The sequence below is a fragment of the Scyliorhinus torazame genome, chromosome 10 (assembly GCF_047496885.1).
Source record: "Scyliorhinus torazame isolate Kashiwa2021f chromosome 10, sScyTor2.1, whole genome shotgun sequence".
NCBI classification, from domain to species: Eukaryota; Metazoa; Chordata; class Chondrichthyes; order Carcharhiniformes; family Scyliorhinidae; genus Scyliorhinus; species Scyliorhinus torazame.
The window spans coordinates 156,992,551-157,014,052 of NC_092716.1; positions in this window are offsets into that span (position 1 = coordinate 156,992,551).

Here is a 21,502-nt window from a genome sequence, read left to right on the forward strand (position 1 = left end):
CTGGTCACCACAGACGAGGACCAGACGTAGAGGCACTTAGGGGTCTCCCAGGTGATCAAAGACCTCCCAGGTGGTTGGCCTCGAGCCAGACTGGTACCCTGGCACTGCTGGTGCCATCCAGGCACCTTGGCACTGTGGCACTGCCATCCATGCGCCCTGTTCATGTCACCTGGTCACCTTGGCAGTGCCACCTGGCCGCCAGCCTGGCACTGCCAGGGTACCCAGGTGGCACTGCCAGGTTGGCAGGGGCATTGCCAGGGTACCAGGCTGGCATTTTGCCCACCTTGGGAAAATGTGAAAAAGCAGGAGAATAAAAATATATTTTTTAAAAGGGATCTGAACACTGGTGAATTTGACGCACAATTGGTGATCATTCTGTGTTGATGCTGCATGCAACAGGGCATAACCATCGTCTTGTACCTTCCAACATTTATTAATCCATATCACCAATTTTATGTTGTCTCAGCTCCCTTCGCTTGGGATAATCAACACCTTATTTTTAGTTTCACGCTCCTCCTTACTTCCCCACCCCCCTCCCCCACTCCCAGTGCACAAGGCGTTTGAGCAGAAATAAAGAACTCATATTCCTGTGGTTCATGGTGTCATCAGGAAGTTTGAATGAGGAACTAAAGAGACATAATCTGTGAAACCATTTCGAAAGACACTAGGACGCTGCAGCATGGCTGAAGACCATTTATCTGATAGTTGGGTGTCAAAACGTTAAATACGGATGGACTATTGGCAGTTCTGATAAAGATCATCCACCCGCTAAAGACCCAACTGCTGGACAGATGTGGAAGAAGAAGAGCTGGCAGGTTCCCCCAACTCCAGCTGCAACTTCTGGACAAAGGTACTAAGTATCACATGGGACTGGGTCACTACCGTGCATTGAGATTTGTGAGCACAAAGTGCAGGAAGAACCTAGAGTAGGCAAATGTTGTCTAATTTGTATCAGATTCAGTTGTCATGACAGATCCACTGTCTGTTTAAAGGGGCTCTGTTTTCACAAGAGAGTGTCTGGCAAAATAAAAATGCTTTCTGGGATCAAGGAATCTCAGAAGTGCTCTATGTATTATTTTCATCATGGAACCACTGGTGGCAAAGAAATAATGTTTCAATATAGTGTACAATTAAAAGTTTGTCAAGTACTTGTACATTCTTAAGATAATTAGCAAATGGATAAGAGGGGAGATGCAGCGAATTTATTTTTTAAGTTGTGATTTGTTATGATCCACAATGCACTGCCTGGAAGAATGGCGGAAGCAGGTTCAACAGGAACTTTCAACAGCAAATTGGAGTTAAATTGAAAGATTTGCAAAGCTACGGGGAAACAGCAGCGGTAACGGATTAATCTGATACTTGTTCAAAGATCCAGTATAAGCATGATGGGCCAAATGGCCTCTTCCTGTGTTGTAAGACCATAAGACATAGGAGCAGAATTAGGCCATTCGGCCCATCCAGCCTGCTCCGCCATTCAATCATGGCTGATATTTTTCTCATCCCAATTCTCCTGCCTTCTCCCCATAATCCCTGATCGCCTTATTAATCAAGAAGATTGTATACTCCCGTGATTCGAAGGAAAGCGACCCTTTAAGAATCTTTCAGCTTTTATTGAATGTTTAAAACTATATTCTGGATGACTAGCCCTGTCAGGGAGTATTACGTACTGGGGCCAATTGTAAATGACAGCACACATTGAGTACACTATCAGGGCAGTGTGGCAGTGGAGAAAGCCCTGAACCATTTCCATTAAGTGTCAGCAGAATACATTACCCATTGGTAGAATATAATTTAATTGCCTTAGAAATGTGATCAAGTCATTGAAAATATATTCTATTTTTTTAAATAACAAAATCCATTGTTGTTGCGTGCTTTTGCTTTTCGGTTATAGAAGTTCCTTTGTTGAACCTTGCTTGGGTTGAATTAGCGAACTCAGTGAGTGATAGCAGGCAACTCACCCATTAGGGGATCACAAAATTGGCCAACTCCTCCGCAATAAATTACGGTGGGCCGGGCAGAGTGCACTAACCGGCCAGCAGTATGTGGGAAGATTGTGGAGCATAAGGAGCCACAAAAGTCAGTGACACTTTGGTATTTGTCCGGCATTTTGAGAGATCTCCAGTGGCTTCTTTAGCAGATGGTGGATTAGGTTACTCTATGCCTATCATCACTGCGTCAAATATATGCCCATTGGCACATGGAAATTGTGTTATGGTGGTACGATTATTGCTTAATCTTATTGTAAATAAGCATTCTGTCAGCCTCAGGCTGTACTGTTGGCCTCACATCTCAAGGCCAACACCTAAATCAATCAGGCAGACCTTGGGCAGCCAAAGGAAGTCCAATTTCTTTCTGTGGCAGTAGGTAGGTTTTGTGAGGGCCACGAAGAATCCAGCACGAGTTTTAAGGATACAAAGTAATAACATTTATTTACAATAACATATGTACATAACAGTAGCAGTAACTTCCCTTGCTACATACTCCTTCCTGCTGGTTCCTGAACTGGCCAGCTTTATTTATACTAGGAGTTTATTAATGGTTTCTCCGCCCCCCTCATTGGGGAAGCTCATACTCCCACGGGATTGTGGGATAGTCATTAGTCCCCAGCCAATGGTAAGTAGGCAGGTTATAACAGTAGGCAGATAGGAACCCATCCCCACCATTAATTTAACCCAGAATCTATTCCCATTCAATGATTGTACTGTAGGTAAATTACTATTCAAATAACTGAATCAATTACAGAATGTACATAGATGCACAGGCATCGGTATGTCTCTTTCATTCCTTACCAGTTTGATGAAGTGAATTATTTTTTGCATAAACTGTCTATATGCAGAAGGTTACGCTGCAGAGTTTAAATCTAGCCCATAATCTAGCACATAACGTGTTTCCATTCAATCTTTAGAGTAAACTTCCTGCATGTTGTATTCTACATTGAGCCAATATAAGCCTACACTGTAAGTCTTTATGAAACACAGTTACAGCTTTGACCTTAAAATAAACAAGGGCATTCTTTAATTAATTGAGCCTCATTTCTTCCATTGTGCACGGTGCATTTATATAAGGGGATCAGGGGTTATGGGGAGAAGGCAGGAGAATGGGGATGAGGAACATATCAGCCATGATTGAATGGCAGGGCAGACTCAATGGGCAGAATGGGCTAATTCTGCTCCGATGTCTTATGGTCTTACATAGCACCTTTCATGACCTGAGGATGCTCCAAAGCACTTTAATGAGGTACTTTCAAAGTTTAGTTGCTGCTGGAAAGTCAGAAACACCTCAACCAATAGGCACAAAGGCCCCACAAACAGCAATGAGACAAATGATCAGATCATCTCTGTTAGCTGAGGGATTAAAGTGAGCCAGGACACAAGAGAAAAGTCCCTTGATCATCTTGAAAATAGGTCTATCGGATCTCTTACATCCACCTAATAAGGCAGATGGGACATTGATATCTCATCTGAAAAATGGCATCTCTAACAGTGCAGCACCCCTTCAGATAATGAAAATCACCTTGGGTTATTTTGCTAATACAAGTTGTTGCTGCACTGAAGCACCAGTCTAGATTCTCCATTCAAGTCTCTGGGCTGGGAGTTGAACCCACAAACCTTCTGACTCAGAGGTGAGAATGCAGCCAGTAAACCACAGCTGACACGTAGCACTGTCCATGTGAGAGAGACGGGTTTATATATTCCTTCAGCTGCCTTGCTACACATGATAGATGGTGTTAAATTGCCATCTTTGGCAAACAAGATGAATATATTCCTGCTTTGTAAAATGGTTTGAGCTCAGAGCAGGTGTTCAGGTTTCAAAGACGATGAATCTGCTGATCGCAATGGAAATATTTCCATTGTCGTGCTGAACACTGCTCACTCAGATCTCAATACCGTTTCTTCACATCACAAGGGTTCAGATGACACTCAGTTTAAAAGATTCACTGAGTCAGTGTGGTTTGGCAAAGAAATGGCCTGAGCTAATCCAAGGGACCAGCAACAGTAAAAAAAAGGGATGTGGATCAATCCGTGAAGGAAGCTATTTGTTACATAAGAACTTAAAAAGAAATAGGGAGCAGGAGTCGATCATGTTGATGCACGATCAATTGCACAAAGACTAAAGTTGGGTACAGCTGTGGCTTTATTACAGTCAGATGCGTGGCCTCCTGCTGCAGCTGGCGAAATGGCAGGGCACTGGAGGTCATGCATATTTATACAGGTCGCCCTGGGCGGAGCCAGCCGGCAGGAGCTACCGGCAAACCTGTAGTGCAGGTCCTACCTTACATCTCCTATTACAGTGGATCACCACATTCACCCCCTGTTACAATTATGTACAGTGGTAGGGAAAGAAAAGTCCATGTTGACGGTCCGGAGTCCGTCAAAGGTTCAGCCGGTCCGGTGCTTCGTTGGGAGCGGCGTAACGGTGGCGGCGAAGTCGGTGCTGGCGGTGGTGGAGGTGGCAGCGATGGCGGTGCTGATGCTGGCCAGTCATCGGGGAACTCCGGGAGCGTGCAGAAGTCCTCTTCGTCCTCTTGTGCGGAAAAGGGGAGATGGGGGTGGCCTGGTGGGAGCAATATTGGCGGCGCGGTGGGAGGTGGGGGGGGGGGGCGCATTGGTGGGGGGGGGGGGGGGGGGGTGTTGGGGTGGAACCTGATGGTGCCAGGTCCCTGAGTGAGACAGTATCTTGGCGGCCATCGGGGAACTCAACGTAGGCATACTGAGGGTTGGCGTGGAGCAGGTGAACCCTGTCCACCAAGGGGTCTACCTTGTGGAGTTGCACGTGCCTATGGAGAAGGACCGGTCCTGGAGCAGCGAGCCAAGTCGGGAGCGACACCCCGGATCTGGACTTCCTGGGGAAGGTAAAAACACGTTCATGGGGTGTATTATTAGTGGTGGTGCACAATAGTGACCGGATGGAGTGTAGAGCGTCAGGGAGGACCTCCTGCCAGCAAGAGGCTGGGAGATTCCTGGATTGTAGGGCCAGCTGGACGGCCCTCCAAACCGTCCCATTCTCCCGTTTTACTTGCCCGTTTCCCCGGGAGTTGTAGCTGGTCATCCTGCTGAGCAGGAACTGACGCAGCTCATCGCTCATGAATGAGGATTCTCTGTCACTGTGGATGTAGGCGGGGAAACCGAACAGGGCGAAGATGGTGCTGAGGGCCTTGATGACGGTGGCAGACGTCATGCCGGGGCATGGGATGGCGAAGGGGAATCGGGAGTACTCGTCGACCACACTGAGAATGTACCTGTTATGGTCGGTGGAGGGGAGGGGCCTTTGAAATCCACGCTGAGGCGATCAAAGGGGTGGGAAGCCTTCACCAGGCGCGCACGGTCCGGCCAGTAGAAGTGCGGCTTGCACTCCGCACAGACCTGGCAGTCCCTGGTGACTGTCCTTACTTCCTCGACGGAGCAGGGCAGATTGCGAGCTTTGACCAGATGGTACAATCGAGTGACCCCTGGGTGACAAAGGCTGTCGTGTAGGGCCCGGAGTTGGCCCACTTGTGCGCTGGCACATGTACCTCGGGAGAGGGCGTCTGGGGGCTCGTTGAGATTACCGGGGCGATACAAGATCTCGTAATTATAGATGGAGAGCTCGACTCTCCACCGCAAGATTTTATCATTTTTGATCTTGCCCCGCTGTGTGTTATTGAACATGAAGGCTACCGACTGTTGGTCTGTAAGGAGAGTGAATCTCTTACCGGCCAGGTAATGCCTCCAATGCCGCACAGCTTCAACGATAGCTTGGGCCTCCTTTTCGACGGATGAGTGTCGAATTTCAGAGGCATGAAGGGTGTGGGAAAAGAATGCCACGGGTCTGCCTGCCTGGTTGAGAGTGGCGGCAAGGGCGATGTCTGAAGCATCGCTTTCTACTTGGAAAGGCAGTGACTCGTGCACTGCGTGCATCCCGGCTTTGGCGATGTCTGCTCTGATGCGGGCGAAAGCGTGTTGTGCCTCGGCCGCGAGGGGGAATTGGGCAGACTGGATGAGTGGGCGGGCCTTGTCCGCATAGTTTGGTGCCCACTGAGTGTAGTAGGAAAAGAACCCCAGGCAGCGTTTGAGGGCCTTGGGGCAGTGGGGGAGGGGAAGTTCCATGAGTGGGCGCATGCGGTCGGGGTCGGGCCCGAGAAGTCCGTTTTGGACTATATAGCCGAGAATGGCTAACCGGGTCGTGCTGAACACACACTTCTCTTTGTTGTAGGTCAGGTTGAGAAGAGTGGCAATGCGGAGGAATTTATCAAGGTTGGCATCGTGGTCCTGCTGGTCATGGCCGCAGATGGTGACATTATCTAAGTACGGAAAGGTGGCCCGCAAACCGTACTGGTCGACCATTCGGTCCATCTCTCTTTGGAAGACCGAAACCCCATTTGTGACACCGAAAGGGACCCTGAGGAAGCGGTGGAGGCGACCGTCCGACTCGAAGGCAGTGTATGGCCGGTCCGACTTCCGGATGGGGAGCTGGTGGTAGGCGGATTTCAGGTCAACTGTTGAGAAGACCCGGTACTCCTCAATCTGATTGAACATATCAGATATGCGTGGGAGGGGGTACGCATCGAGCTGCGTGTACCGATTGATGGGCTGGCTGTAGTCCACGACAATCCTGTGTTTCTCCCCAGTTTTAACCACTACCACTTGGGCTCTCCAGGGGCTGTTGCTGGCCTCAATAATACCCTCCTTAAGCAGCCGCTGGACTTCGGACCTGATGAAGGTCTTGTCCTGGGTACTGTACCGTCTGCTCCTAGTGGCAACGGGCTTGCACTCCACAGTTAGATTGTCAAAAAGGGAGGGGGGATCGACCTTGAGGGTCGCGAGGCCGCAAATGGTAAGCGGGGGTAAGGGCCCGCTGAATTTGAGGGGGAGGCTCTGGAGGTTGCACTGGAAGTCCAGGCCCAACAGGAGTGCAGCGCAGAGATTAGGAAAGACATCGAGGCGGAAGTTACTAAATTCTATGCCCTGGACCGTGAGGGTGACTGTACAAAAGCCTCGGATCGGGACGGAGTGGGATCCGGAGGCTAGGGAGATCCTTTGATTGGCAGGGTGGACCGCGAGGGAGCAGCGCCTTACCATATCTGGGTGAACAAAGCTTTCAGTGCTCCCGGAGTCCAGCAGGCACGAGGTCGCGTGGCCGTTAATTTTAACCGTCGTCGATGCGGTGGCCAGGTTGTGCGGACGAGATTGGTCCAGCGTCATAGAGGCGAGGTGCGGGTAGCCACGGATGGTTCGGGTGGCGAGCGTGTGCGGTTCTGATGTCGGGATGTTCGGGGACCCTGTGGGAAACAAGATGGCGGCGCCCATGGTGCGCACATTGCGGGGTCTGGACAAGATGGCAGCGCCCATGTGGCGCACGTGGCCGAAGGGGGACAAGATGGCAGCGCCCATTGGTCGCACATGGACCCGGGAGGAGAAGATGGCGGCTCCCATTGTGCGTCTGGCGTGGGGAGGGGGGCGATAGCAGGCGCGATCGCAGCGACTGCGCGGGCCTGGCACACAGCCGCCAAGTGGCCCTTTTTATTGCAGGCTTTACAAACTGCAGTGCGGGTCGGCAGTGTTGACGGGGGTGCTTCTGCTGACCGCAGAAGTAGCAGCGGGGAGCCCCGGGGTGTGCGGATCGGCGCAGGCGTATTGCGAAGGCAGGGCCCCGGCTGAGGAGGTCGTCGGCGGGTCCAGGAGGGGTAGGCAGGGGTAGAAGGGGGGCAGCGCGGCGGGAGAGGTACGATTGTACGTTGCAGGATGCGACCGTCATGGAGAGCGCCAAGGTTTTCGTCTCCGCCAGTTCGAGCGTGGCCCCTTCCAGCAATCGTTCTCGGATGCGGTCCGACGCAATCCCCGTCACGAAGGCATCGCGCATGAGGAGATTCGCGTGTTCGGCGGCCATGACAGCTTGACAGTCACAGTCCCGGACAAATGGAATTAGGGCCTGCCAGAAGTCTTCGATGGACTCACCAGGTAGTTGCGAGCGGGTGGCAAGTACATGCCTGGCGAAGAGCGTGTTCGCCTTCTGCGCGTAGTGTTCTTTGAGGAGGTCCATTGCTGTTGTGTAAGTCGTGGCCTCTTGGATCAACGGGAACACGCTGGAGCTCAGTCTGGAGTACAGGACGTTTATCTTCTGAGCCTCCGTTGGCGCGTGGTCCGCCGTGTTGATGTAAGCATCGAAACATGCTAGCCAGTGAGTAAAGTCTTTCCTGGCGTCGGGCGAGTGAGGATCCAGCTGCAGGCGATTGGGCTTAATTCGGATATCCATTCTGTGGAAAACCTGACTGTAATAAATTGATGCACGATCAATTGCACAAAGACTAAAGTTGGGTACAACTGTGGCTTTAGTACAGTCAGATGCGTGGCCTCCTGCTGCAGCTGGCGAAATGGCAGGGCACTGGAGGTCATGCCTATTTATACGGTTCTCCGTGGGCGGAGCCAGCCGGCAGGAGCTACCGGCGAACCTGTAGTGCAGGTCCTACCTTACATCTCCTATTACAGTGGTTCACCACACATGTCAACCCTTCAAGCCTGCTCAGCCTTTCGATATCTCAGCTGATCTTCAATCTCAACTCCCCCCTTGCCACACTAACCCAATGTCCCTTGATCCCCTTAATATGCCAAAAGTTGATCTCTCTCTATCTTGGCTATACACAGTGACTGAGTGTCCATGGGTGCAATTTTACAAAACGTTTCTAAGTGAGGCAGCGAGCGGGAACTGTCGCGAGCTTCCCGGCTCGGCCTGGCGAGGTCGTTACCGCTAAAACGTTCATTGGTCCAGTTAACGAGGCCCCACGGGCTTCACACCGCAAATGACAGACCAAGGCAGGCCTGCAGCATGGTTCAATTCCCTTACCAGCCTCCCCGAACAGGCGCCGGAATGTGGCGACTAGGGGCTTTTCCCAGTAACTTCATTGAAGTCTACTCGTGACAATAAGCGATTTTCATTTTCATGATGGTCCTGCTGGCTGATTCACCGAGACTGCGCTCACTAATCCCCTGCTAACAAGGGAGAGCAGCATTTAAACCGATCTTGCGCAGCCAATCCCATTCAGCTCGCAGCCATGCTTCCGAGATAGCCCCACAATTCAGGGCTGCAGATCTGGGGAGACTACTTGAAGCTGTCGAGGCCAGGCGGGATGCCCTTTTCAGTTGAGGGTCTCGGCGGGTCAGCCACAGGGCAGCTAGTGCCACCTAGGAGGAAGTGGCAGCAGCAGTCAACTCGGGGAGTGTGACCCGGATGCCCGGCACCCAGTGCCGCAAGAAGGTCAACAAGCTCCGCTCCCCCCCCCCCCCCCCCCCCCCCCCGCCCCCCCCCCCCCCCAAGAGTGTGCGCCTTGCACTGCTTCCGGCCTGCACTGTTCCATGCCCCCACCCACCCATGGCCAGCAGTGCTGCCCACACCGCCCCATTCCCCCCTACTCCCCAGCACCCCCATACTCCCCCTCACCCCATACAGCCCACGTCCCCCACCTCCCGAAGCCCCGAGCCCCCACGATGAACCACTTGTGCAGCTAACGGTGCCCCCTCCGTGTCCCCACAGGAGAAGTCGGTCTACAACTGACGGGAGAGGGCCCAGACGGGCAGCGCGGTTCCAGACATTAGAGTCCTCTACCCCTATGAGGAACAGGCTGTGGAGGTTGCGGGGGTGGCCGAGAACAGATCAATGACCACCATAGAAGTTGGCGCACGCCTCAGAGGATCCACTGGCCACTGTCCTGATGACCTGTCGCATATGAGTTGTTAATGCCATACAGACAGGCCCACCCCGCCCATGTGTGTTCATTCTCCAGCAGGACCTGCAGTCGACATACCAGCCCATACAGGTGTCCTCCCCCAGCCTACCAAAAGAACACTTTGGAGGAGAGCTCCGAGGATGCTACCATAATAGTTACGGCACAACTGTTATACCCACCGTCCACCAGTGGAGGGCACATGTAGTGGTCAGGCTTCTGGGGCATATTCTTATGAGCACCATTCAGCTGCTGATGTGCATTAGTTGGAGGCAGTAATGCTCAGGTATGACAGCAGTCGGACGTCTGCTGGATCCCAGGACCCAGCTGGGTCCCAATCAGATGCTGAGCCTCTGGACCAGGTTTACCCGGAGCTGATGGTGCACAGCAGTATACCCCCCAGAGGGTCGCCTGCTTTGTGGTGGTCTGCTGTGTCCTCCACATCCTAGCACAACAGTGGGCAGCACGGTAGCATTGTGGATAGCACAATTGCTTCACAGCTCCAGGGTCCCAGGTTCGATTCCCAGCTTGGGTCACTGTCTGTGCGGAGTCTGCACGTCCTCCCCGTGTGTGCGTGGGTTTCCTCCGGGTGCTCCGGTTTCCTCCCACAGTCCAAAGATGTGCAGGTTAGGTGGATTGGTCATGATAAATTGCCCTTAGTGCCCAAAATTGCCTTAGTGTTGGGTGGGGTTACTGGGTTATGGGGATAGGGTGGAGGTGTTGACCTTGGGTAGGGTGCTCTTTCCAAGAGCCGGTGCAGACTCGATGGGCCAAATGGCCTCCTTCTGCACTGTAAATTCTATGATACAGACGCTAGGGTGTGGCCGCGAGATACAGAGGGGGGTGTCAGCGACACTCCAGCAGGTCCATAGCAGACTGGAGGAGTCCCAGAGGCTACGGGCATAGCAGAAAATGGTGGCAATGCATGACTCTGAGGCCAACACTGCTAGGGTGGCGACTGCAGTGGAGAACCTGGTGCATGGCGTCAGCAGCATAAGTGGAGGTGTCCAAAGCATGTCTCAGTCGGTGACAGCCGTGGCTGAGCACCTTGACAGCATGTTCCAGTAGCTGGAGGACATCACCCAGTACCAGGTGGACCTTGATGAGGCGCTGTGGGTTATGTCGCAGTCCCAGGTGGGCATTGCCGAGGCACTATGGAGCTTGTTCCTGTCGCAGGTGGGCACTGCTGAGGGACTGCAGAGAATGTCCCGGTCACTGAGGAGCATCGCCGAGGGCATTGAGACCCTGCTGCAGACACTGGGGAGCCACCAAGGCTGGTAGAGCTAAATGACGCACCACCAGCTGTCCCACCATCCCGACGTGAACCCCTTGGCCCTATGGGCACCGACCAGGAGGAGGAGCCATAAGAACATAAGAACTAGGAGCAGGAGTAGGCCATCTGGCTCCTTGAGCCTGCTCCACCATTCAATAAGATCATGGCTGTTCTTTTTCTGGACTCAGTTCCACCTACCCGCACGCTCACCATAACCTTTTATTCCACTGAGAGGGCACAGGGGAGGGGTGGGGGGGGGGGGGGGTTGCTGGTTGGGGACACCTCTGTTACTGATTACAATTTATTGACCTCGACCAATATGACGCCTCTGCCACTTTCTTCCGCAATGCGGGCCGAGCACCAATCCCATGCTCCATCTCCCGGACATGGAGGGCCTGGACTCCACCACCCTCCCCCCCCCCCCCGGAGATGATGGGTGTGAGCAAGCACTCAGCAGACAGGCAGGGGTCAGACTATAGCATAGAATGAGGAGCACCAGCTCTCAGCTGGTTATCATCACCCCCCCCCTGCCCATGACAGTGACCCGCTGACAGTGCTGACACAGTCCCATCACCCTGGAGTGATGTTACACATACCCTGGGAGGTGGGGAATGGGGAGGGGGAGGTGGAAGGATGGTGCAGGGGGGGAAGGGGAAGGCAGAGGAATGAGGGAGGGCTGAGGGAAGTGGCAGAGGGGGGTTGGGGAGAGGGTGAATGACGAACGAGGCCATGTCCTAGATGAAGCGGGTGAGGATGAGGGCCTCCATGGCCCTCTGGGCTTGCCGGATCCTCGCTGCTCTCGCCTGTACTCCATCCTTCGGCTGGTCCAGCAAGTCCTCCCTGGGCACGTCCTCCAGCTCCTGAGTCTGGCGGCTCCTTGTCTTCGGCCTCCTCCTTCGAAGTGGCCGCATATTTTCCCCTCCACCTCCAGTGCATCGCCCCACTCTTGTGCTAGGATGTGGAGGACACAGCAGACCACCACAAAGCAGGCGACCCTCTGGGGGGTATACTGCTGTGCACCACCAGAACAGTCGAGGCATCGGAACTGCATTTTGAGGAGTCCGATACACCGCTAAATGATAGACCAGCTGGCCCCAAGAGCCTTGTTGTATTGGGTCCCTTCATCTGTCACCAGCGTCCGTACTGGCGTCATTAGCCAGATCCTAAGCGGGTACCTCTTATCCCCCAAGCCAACCGGCCATTATGGGATGGTCCTCAAAGAGGCAGGGGATGTCTGCCTGCCCAAGGATGTGGCTGTCATACACACTCCCTGGGAAGCGTGCACAAACGTGCATGACCTTAAGGTAGTGGTCGCACACAAGCTAGACGTTCAGGGAGTGGAACCCCTTTCTGTTGGGCATTTCCTGACTGCCCAGTGAGCGCAAGATGGCCTCCCACCTCTTTGACTGTGAGCAAAGATGGCTACTCATCTCCTCGGGTCCCGCAGCAGCACTTCCGCCAGCTTCATGTTTTTAAGGAGTACTAATCGGCGCCCCCGTGACCACTTGCTGGGAAGGCCGTTAGATCACAGGTGACCTTTAGATAGGGGGTCACTCCAGTCAATTGTATGGAGATAGGGCTTAAGTGCTGATTACACCCGGCGATAGCGGAGACTCCTGCTGTTCGAGCATCTTGTTGGGTCTAGTCCATGTCAAAGTTCACAGTTTCTGCCTGGGAAAATAGGGCACCTGTGACTTCGCAGATGCAATTGTGGGCTTTAGCTTGAGAGATGCAATAAAAAATGTCCCCTGGGCTCAAGCCCTAGAATGAACCTGAGACATGGAAGTTCAGGATGCGGTGACCTTGCGGCCACCAGAAGTGGGTATCCTCCTCCTCCATATGATGCCAAGTCCGCAAGGACATGGCACAGGTGCCGTACCGTCCCCTTGTTGAGGCAGAACTTCCTGCGGTAGACACTGTTCATCATCTGTTCAAACGACGCCTGTACATCTTGGGCTACCACGGGCCTCCCTCTCTGGGTCCCGCCCTGGCCTGATGGGCAGCCGGGTCTACAGAGTGTGGGGTGGGGCCCTGCACATGGATCGCTGCCTCGAGCCTCTGTTATCACTGCAGTCGCTGTCTCCTTCGACGTCTGATCCAGCCTGCCATGGGCACCACTAGGGCAAGCTCCGCGGGGTCCATGATATCTTCCATACCCTGTAATATCTGTAAGGGATTGGGAGAGGATGTGAGACTGACAACCAGCGGAGCCTTCCACCCCATGACCCTCCATGTCCCCCATCGCTCCTCCCTCCCACCCTCCCCATCCGACACCCACAGCCATCCGACATGCCCTGCTCACACACCCCCAACCGCAGCGGGGGCCTCTGGTCACTGGACCGCTCACGCTGTGCCCCAGACACCGACAAGTAATATTACCTGGACCAGGCGCTGGTCCCATCCCCGGTGCACACACCCAGCCCCTGGCCGTGGAAATGTCCCTGGTTCTGGGGCCCAGCTGCTGGGTGTTCAGATGTTGGCCGCAGCATCCGTGGTGTTACTTCCTGCAGTGTCCAGGCATCACGGTCTGTTTGCGATGCCTAGCAATAACCCCCACATGCTACATGGCATGCCTACCCACGGGAATCCACTTGGGAAATGCGACATGCCCACTTAACTATGATTGCCAAATCCCAATTAGCAATAACCTCCAGCTGTGCGGCTGGAGTCCTCCACGGGCAGTGGGAATTATGGGGGGTCGGTGGGGCAGGTTAGCTGGGCTGAGTTTGCCCCGAGAACGGGGCCTCGCGGTCCAGCGGTTGGCATGGTGGACCCGTGGGCGTCTAGACACCCAACCCCCCCCCCCCCAGCTCAGGCCACTGGGCAGCCACCACATCCGCCCCCCCCCCCCCCCCCCCCATGACTGATGCCGGACCACCCTGACCAATCTTGGGCCTCTGGGGGCTCCCTCACCCCCTTCTGAGCACTGGGACAGCAATCCCAGTGCCTCCCACCACTTTGACTGTGAGCAAAGATGGCTACTCACCTCCTCGGGTCCCGCAGCAGCAAAACTTCATGTTTTTAAGGAGTACTAATCGGCGCCCACATGACCACTTGCTGGGAAGGTGACCATTAGATAGGGAGTCACTCTGGTCAATTGTATGGAGATGGGGCTTAAGTGCTGATTATTGTTTGCTTGTCACACTACAGCGGGATCCTGATTTCTCCAACAGTAGTGAACCGGTTAGATTGCAAACGGATCAGCCCCGGTGCGGTTCTCATTCTTGGCCTCTCCCACGACTTATCAGTCTAGTCAGGCTCTCGCTTAAGTGTGATGCTGCCATTAAATTGTGCCCAATATCTCTTTGGGGTAGAGAATTCCAAAGATTCACAGCCCTGTGAAGAAATTTCTCCTCATCTCCGTTCTAAATGACCGACCCCTTGTTCTGAAACGTTAATTTAAAATAGAAATAAATAATACTCTCTATAAGTTTAAATAAATATGTGTGTGTTGCAGGCTTGGCAAAATGCTGAAAGATACATCAGCCTCCACTGTAAATTTAGCGAATGAACAAATATTATGAGAACAGCTTCTAGCTTCATTTTCACCTTTATATCTTTGTGTGGAAAAATAATCAGTCCTTTACATTACAACATTTCAAAATGTTGGCTGCGGAGCCCTTCGGGACATCCTGAGTTGTGAAAAGTGCTATAGAAATGCTCGTCTTTTTCTTTCTATTTTCTTTCCCTCCCCTGTAGTGTGATTGAGAGGGGAATTTTGTTGGTGGGGAATCACTGACAAAATGTGTATCGCCCCATGTGGGGTGCACAATATTGCTGGTGCTGGGAATGAGGCGGGTCAAGTGGATCACATGTCTGTGAGGGAGCATTTAGGTAAGAGCGATCATTATATCTTAAGGTTTAGACGATTATTGCCATATTTGGCGGAAGCAGCCAATTAAGTGGGACTGCTATCCAAGAGCTGTTGGCTCAATAAGAGGGCTGGCAGCTCAGCAACCTTGAAAGTGCTACTGCTAGCAGTGAAGAGTGTAAGACCAGCATTTAGAGGATGAGAGCACATTTATGGCCTTGAAAGTCAGGAAAGTGGAGCCAGGGACAGTCAGGCAGTCCCAGCAAGGGTGGGGTGGGGGAAATGGGTGGTCACTTAGGGCAGGCAGCACCATTGCTATGGGGATGGTCATTGCCAACAGGGAACCCCTTCATGGGCCACAAATGTGCCCAAAAAGGTCCCCCCACCACCCTGGAGCCTCCTGGAAAATGACCAGGGTTAACTTGATGGTTTCCCCAAGTGGCGTCAGGCCTCCAAGCACCTGGTAAAGTTCCAGTTAAGATGAGAAGAGGCCCTTAAGTGTCAATAAGTCCTCACAGCCTCCAAGTGGGCTCAAGGAGGGGGGGGGGGGGGGGCTCCTGATCGGTCAAATTGTAGACAATGGCGTGACACCCGAGCAGCAAGGACCCCACCCATGGGAGACACTGCTTACCCTTGAAATTGACCCCTAACACTCTCCCTCACCAGGGCATGCCTGATTGCCTCACTTATCTGCACTCTAGGCCTACTCCATCATTTCCGGTCCTCGCCTCTTGCTGTCCCAGCAATGGCCATGACTCCCAATGGTGCTGTTGGGCCTGAGGAGCTGCTGGCTCTCTGATTGGACCTTAGAAGAGGCAGGATCCATTTTTGCAGGCAAATCATTGTCTGAATGACGTAAACTTGAGTTGTGACTTCCAGGGCCTGCAAAGGTAGCTTGCCCCTGTTGAGAGCCTCCACATAAAATCCTGGCTGTAGAATTTTACAGAACACAGGAGGTCTTCCGGCCCATTGTCGCTGTGCTGCCGGCTCATTGAAAGACCTCCAATTAGCTCCACTCCCCCAGTCTTTCACCATAAGCCCACAAATATTTGCTTGATCGTCATTCAGAGAATAAATTCAACTGCCATTTTAAACAGAAAATTTGGTCGAAGGTGATGCTCCACTGATTTCAAAGGCTAAAATGAGATCTATCTTCTATGTATCTATGTATGTATGTGACAGAAATGTGGGGCACGATTTACTGGCTTTGTCGCGCCCGACCTGGTGACGCGACGAGGCCGGTGAATCTCCAAATTTTGTGAGACGTTGCGATCTGGATCTCACCCGTGATCAGCGAGATCCAGATGAACATATTTCAATGGAGGGCAGCACGGTGGTGCAGTGGTTAACACTGGGACTGCGGCGCTGAGGACCCAGGTTCGAATCCCGGCTCTGGGTCACTGTCCGTGTGGAGTTTGCACATTCTCCCCGTGTCTGCGTGGGTTTCACCCCCACAACCTAAAGATGTGCAGGTTAGGTGGATTGGCCACGCTAAATTGCCCCTTAATTGGAAAAAAATAATTGGGTACTCTAGATTTTTTAAAAAACACTGCTGCCTCACGGAGCCGAGGACCCAGGTTCGATCCCGGCCCTGGGTCACTGTCCATCTGGAGTTTGCACATTTTCCCTGTCTCACACCCACAACCCAAAGATATGCAGGGTAGGTGGATTGGCCCTGCTAAATTACCTCTTAATTGGAAAAATTTTAAAAATATATATTTAAATGAGCTGTCAATGTCTGCGGATTTTCCCGTCACCCGGTAACTAACGGCTTCCCCAGTGAGGCTGGACCAGGCGCTGATTAGTGCCAGTCCATACAAACATGGATCAGGTCTAACTGCACCTGGGCGGCTTCCCAGGCCATTGGAGAACCCTAGGAGGTCGGGGACGGGGCAGGGTGGCCCCCAGCTCGCCCTCTGGCACCTGGGCACCTTGGCACTACCAACCTGGCATCTTGGCACTGCCACCCTGGCACATCAAGGTTTTTGGGAGGTGGGACCTGTACAAGGCGGAGGGTTTGCAGCTGAACCGAAATGTAAGAGGAGGGTCCAGCCCGCTGCCCTAATCTGGCTAACTGAACCGTCCTTTAACCTACCATCTAACAGTAGTTGCGTTGGGATGTGCTCGATTAAAATGGTTGCGGGGTTGAGGCCTGTGATGTATGCAAAGTACTGAACAGCCCAAAAAACTGCGAGCAAGTGCCTTTCGCAGGCTGAAAATCCTTGCTCCACTGGGTCCAAAACCCGTGAGACATAGGCTATGGGTCCTAAACGATCGTGCCTTTCTTGGAATAGTACGGACGATCTGGTTCGGTCGGTGGTCGCTACTTCTATAGCATATGGGGAGTGTGGGTCTGGTACCTGCAAAGCAGGGGCTGTACCTAGCGCGCGTTTTAATTTATCAATGGCATCTGTATGCTGTGGCAGCCATCCCTGATGCACTATCAATTACCACAAAGACGAGAGTAGTGGAATAATCGAGGCTTTATTGAGCAAAGATGTTGTGCCTCCTGTAGCTGGAACCAGAATGGCTGCAGCATCGGAGAGCACACACATTTATACACCGCCTACTGGGCGGAGCCAGCAGGCAGAGATTTACCCATGTTCCTCTACTATACGGCAGTGCCGTAATATATGTAATACAACTAGTGGTGACAACCACATTCACCCCCTGTTAAAAAAGAGTCCGGCGGGGGTGATGGAAAACATTATTAGTTAAGTCTGTCGGGGGCCTTGATCCTCCTCTGCGATCGCCTCAGTCCTGCGCCGACATGGTCACCTGCGACTCCGGGAGCGTGTTGCCCTCATCTTCGTCACCCCTGAGTGGAACCAGTGGGAGAACGGATCCTACTGGGGCGGGGCTCCGGTGAGGTTCGCTGGAGGGAGGGTGAGTGGCGCAGGGGTGAATGAGGCAACTGGGGGGGGGGTGGTGTCAGGTCAGGGGTCATGGGTGGGCATCCAGCGGGTGCCAGGTCCCGAGGGAGACTGGGTCCTAGCACCCGTCGGGGTGTGCCACGTAGGTGTACTGCGGGTTCACATATAGGAGGTGGACGTTTTCGACCAAGGGATCTGACTTATGGGTCCGCACATGCTTCCGAAGGAGGACGGGTCCAGGAACTGTCAGCCATGTTGGGAGCAAGACCCCGGAGGTGGACTTCCTGGGGAAGGCAACACATGTTTGTGTGGGGTCTCGTTGGTCGCGGTGCAGAGGAGCGATCGGATGGAGTGGAACGCGTCAGGAAGGACCTCCTGCCAGCGGGAGACCGGGAGATTTTTAGACCGCAGGGCCAGCAGGACGGCCTTCCAAACAGTCCCGTTCTCCCTCTCCACCTGCCCGTTTCCCCGGGGATTGTAGCTGGTCATCCTGCTCGAGGCAATGCTCTTGTTGAGCAGGAACTGACGCAGCTCATCGCTCATAAAAGAGGATCCCCGATCGCTGTGGATGTAGGTGGGGAAACCGAACAGAGTGAAGATGCTGTGGAGGGCTTTAATTACCGTGGCAGAAGTCATATCGGGGCATGGGATGGCGAAAGGGAACCGGGAGTACTCATCAATCGCATTCAGAAAGTCCGTGTTGTGGTCGGTGGAGGGGTGGGGCCCTTTGAAGTCCATGCTGAGGCGCTCAAAGGGGCGGGAGGCCTTCACCAGGTGCGCTCGATCTGGCCGGTAGAAGTGCGGCTTGCACTCTGCGCAGACCTGGCAGTCTCTGGTGATGGTCCAGACCTCCTCAATGGAGTAGGGCAAGTTGCGGGCCTTGATGAAATGGAAGAACCGGGTGACCCCCGGGTGGCAGAGGTCATAGTGGAGAGCCCGGAGTCGGTCCACTTGTGCGCTGGCACATGTACCGCGGGATAGGGCATCTGGGGTCTCATTGAGTTTCCCCGGGCGAGACAAGATCTCATAGTTATAGGTGGAGAGCTCGATCCTCCACCTCAAGATCTTGTCATTTTTGATCTTGCCCCGCTGTGTATTATTAAACATAAAGGCAACCGACCGTTGGTCAGAGAGGAGAGTGAATCTCCTGCCGGCCAGGTAATGCCTCCAATGTCGCACAGCTTCCACAATGGCTTGGGCCTCCTTTTCGACAGAGGAGTGCTGAATTTCGGAGGCATGGAGGGTACGGGAAAAGAAGGCCACGGGCCTGCCTGCCTGGTTGAGGGTGGCGGCCAGAGCTACGTCCGATGCATTGCTCTCCACCTGGAAGGGGAGGGACTCGTCGACCGCGTACATCGTGGCCTTGGCGGTGTCTGCCTTGATACTGTTGAAGGCCTGGCGGGCCTCAGCCGTCAGGGGAAAAACTGTTGACTGAATGAGTGGGCGGGCCTTGTCCGCATAATTAGGGACCCACTGGGCATAGTAGGAGAAAAACCCCAGGCATCGTTTCAGGGCTTTGGGGCAGTGGGGAAGTGGGAGTTCCATGAGGGGGCGCATGCAGTCGGGGTCTGGCCCTAGGACTCCATTTTCCACGACATAGCTAAGGATGGATAAGCGGTTGATGCGGAACACGCATTTCTCCTTATTGTATATGAGACTAAGGAGTTTGGCGGTCTGGAGGAATTTTTGGAGGTTTGCGTCGAGGTCCTGCTAATTGTGGCTGCAGATGGTGACGTTATCTAGGTACGGAAAGCTGGTCCGCAGTCCGTAGCGGTCAACCGTTCGGTTCATCTCTCGCTGGAAGACAGAGACCCCATTAGTGACGCCGAAAGGTACCCTAAGGAAGTGATAGAGGTGGCCACCTGGACTTCCGGGTTGCGGCGATGCGGAGCTAAGCCGCGCGATTCGGCAGCTCCAGCGAAAACGGACTTTTGGGCCCGCTAACGGAGCTCCAACGGCACTTTTTTTAAAAACCAACCCGTGGGGAAGTGTAGCGCACAAAGACTCCATGAGACGAATAGAGTGAAGTCGATGAGGCTTTATTAAGCGTGTCTGTTCCCCCGCAGCTCGATAGTAAACTGGCCTGCGGGGGAAGACTCCGGCTTCTTATACTCCGCCTTCAGGGCGGAGCTTGAGGTCAACGGCCAACCAGGACCCGGGATCTGTCAGCCAATGACGTTAGGGCTTCCAGTCCCACATGATCCCCAATACATACTACCACATTCACCCCTTGTCAAAAATGAAACCGGCGGGGTGATGCTTCGTATGGTGGTAAGGGTTTACAGGGCTGGTCCTGGGAGGACAAAACATTCACATGGCAATACGGTATTGGACAATTTTGTCCTGTTGCAACTATTTACAGAGGGTATAGGAAGAAAAGCAAAATGTTCTTGTGAACAGTCCATATTTGTTTTACATTGACGCCACGAGTCGGTCGGGCGGTCTGGTCGTCCGTGTCGATCGCCTCGGCCCCGGCGGTGGTGGTGGTGCTTGTACCAGTGTTGTCGCCTCCAGGAGCCGTACGGTTTCAGCTTGGGCTTGATTCTTGGTCGGAGCTGAGGGGAGGGGGACCGATCCTCCTGGAAAGGGGGCGGTCGCGGGGTGCGGCGGTGGCAGGAAGGGGGGGGGTTGGGTTGATGGTGTTGGGGGGGTGTGCGTGTTGCCGGCGGGCGCCAGATCCCGCAGGGAGACCGTGTCCTGTCGGCCATCGGGGTACTCCACGTAGGCGTACTGGGGGTTCGCATGGAGGAGGTGAACCCTTTCGACCAACGGGTCCGCCTTATGTGCCCGCACATGCTTTCGGAGCAGGATGGGTCCTGGGGCCGCCAGCCAGGTCGGCAGCAACGTTCCAGAGGAGGACCTCCTAGGGAAGACAAGGAGACGCTCATGTGGCGTTTGATTAGTGCTTGTACATAATAACGACCGGATGGAATGGAGAGCGTCCGGGAGGATCTCCTGCCACCGTGAAACTGGGAGGTCCCTGGACCGTAGGGCCAGTAGGACGGCCTTCCAGACCGTGCCGTTCTCCCTTTCTACTTGCCCGTTCCCCCGGGGGTTGTAGCTGGTCGTCCTGCTTGAGGCTATGCCCTTGCTGAGCAGGAACTGGCGCAGCTCGTCACTCATGAAAGAGGACCCCCTGTCGCTGTGGACGTATGCGGGGTAACCGAACAGTGTGAAGATGCTGTTCAGGGCTTTAATGACTGTGGCCGCGGTCATGTCAGAACAGGGAATGGCAAAAGGGAAGCGGGAGTATTCGTCCACTACATTAAGAAAATATGCGTTGTGGTCGGTGGAGGGGAGGGGCCCTTTGAAATCGAGACTGAGGCGTTCAAAGGGCCGGGAAGCCTTAATCAGGTGCGCTCCATCTGGCCTGAAAAAATGCGGCTTGCATTCCGCGCAGACGTGGCAGTCCCTTGTGACTGTACGGACCTCCTCTAAAGAGTATGGGAGATTGCGGGACTTGATGAAGTGGTAAAACCGAGTGACCCCCGGGTGGCAGAGGTCCTCGTGGAGGGTTTGGAGGCGGTTAATTTGTGCATTGGCACATGTGCCGCGGGATAGGGCATCGGACGGCTCGTTCAGCTTTCCGGGACGATACAAAATCTCATAGTTGAAGGTGGAGAGCTCGATCCTCCACCTTAAGATCTTGTCGTTTTTGATTTTGCCCCGCTGTGCATTATCGAACATGAAGGCTACCGACTGTTGGTCCGTGAGGAGAGTGAATCTCCTGCCGGCCAGGTAATGCCTCCAATGTCGCACAGCTTTCACTATGGCTTGGGCTTCCTTTTCTACTGAAGAGTGGCGGATTTCTGAGGCGTGGAGGGTCCGGGAGAAAAAGGCCACGGGTC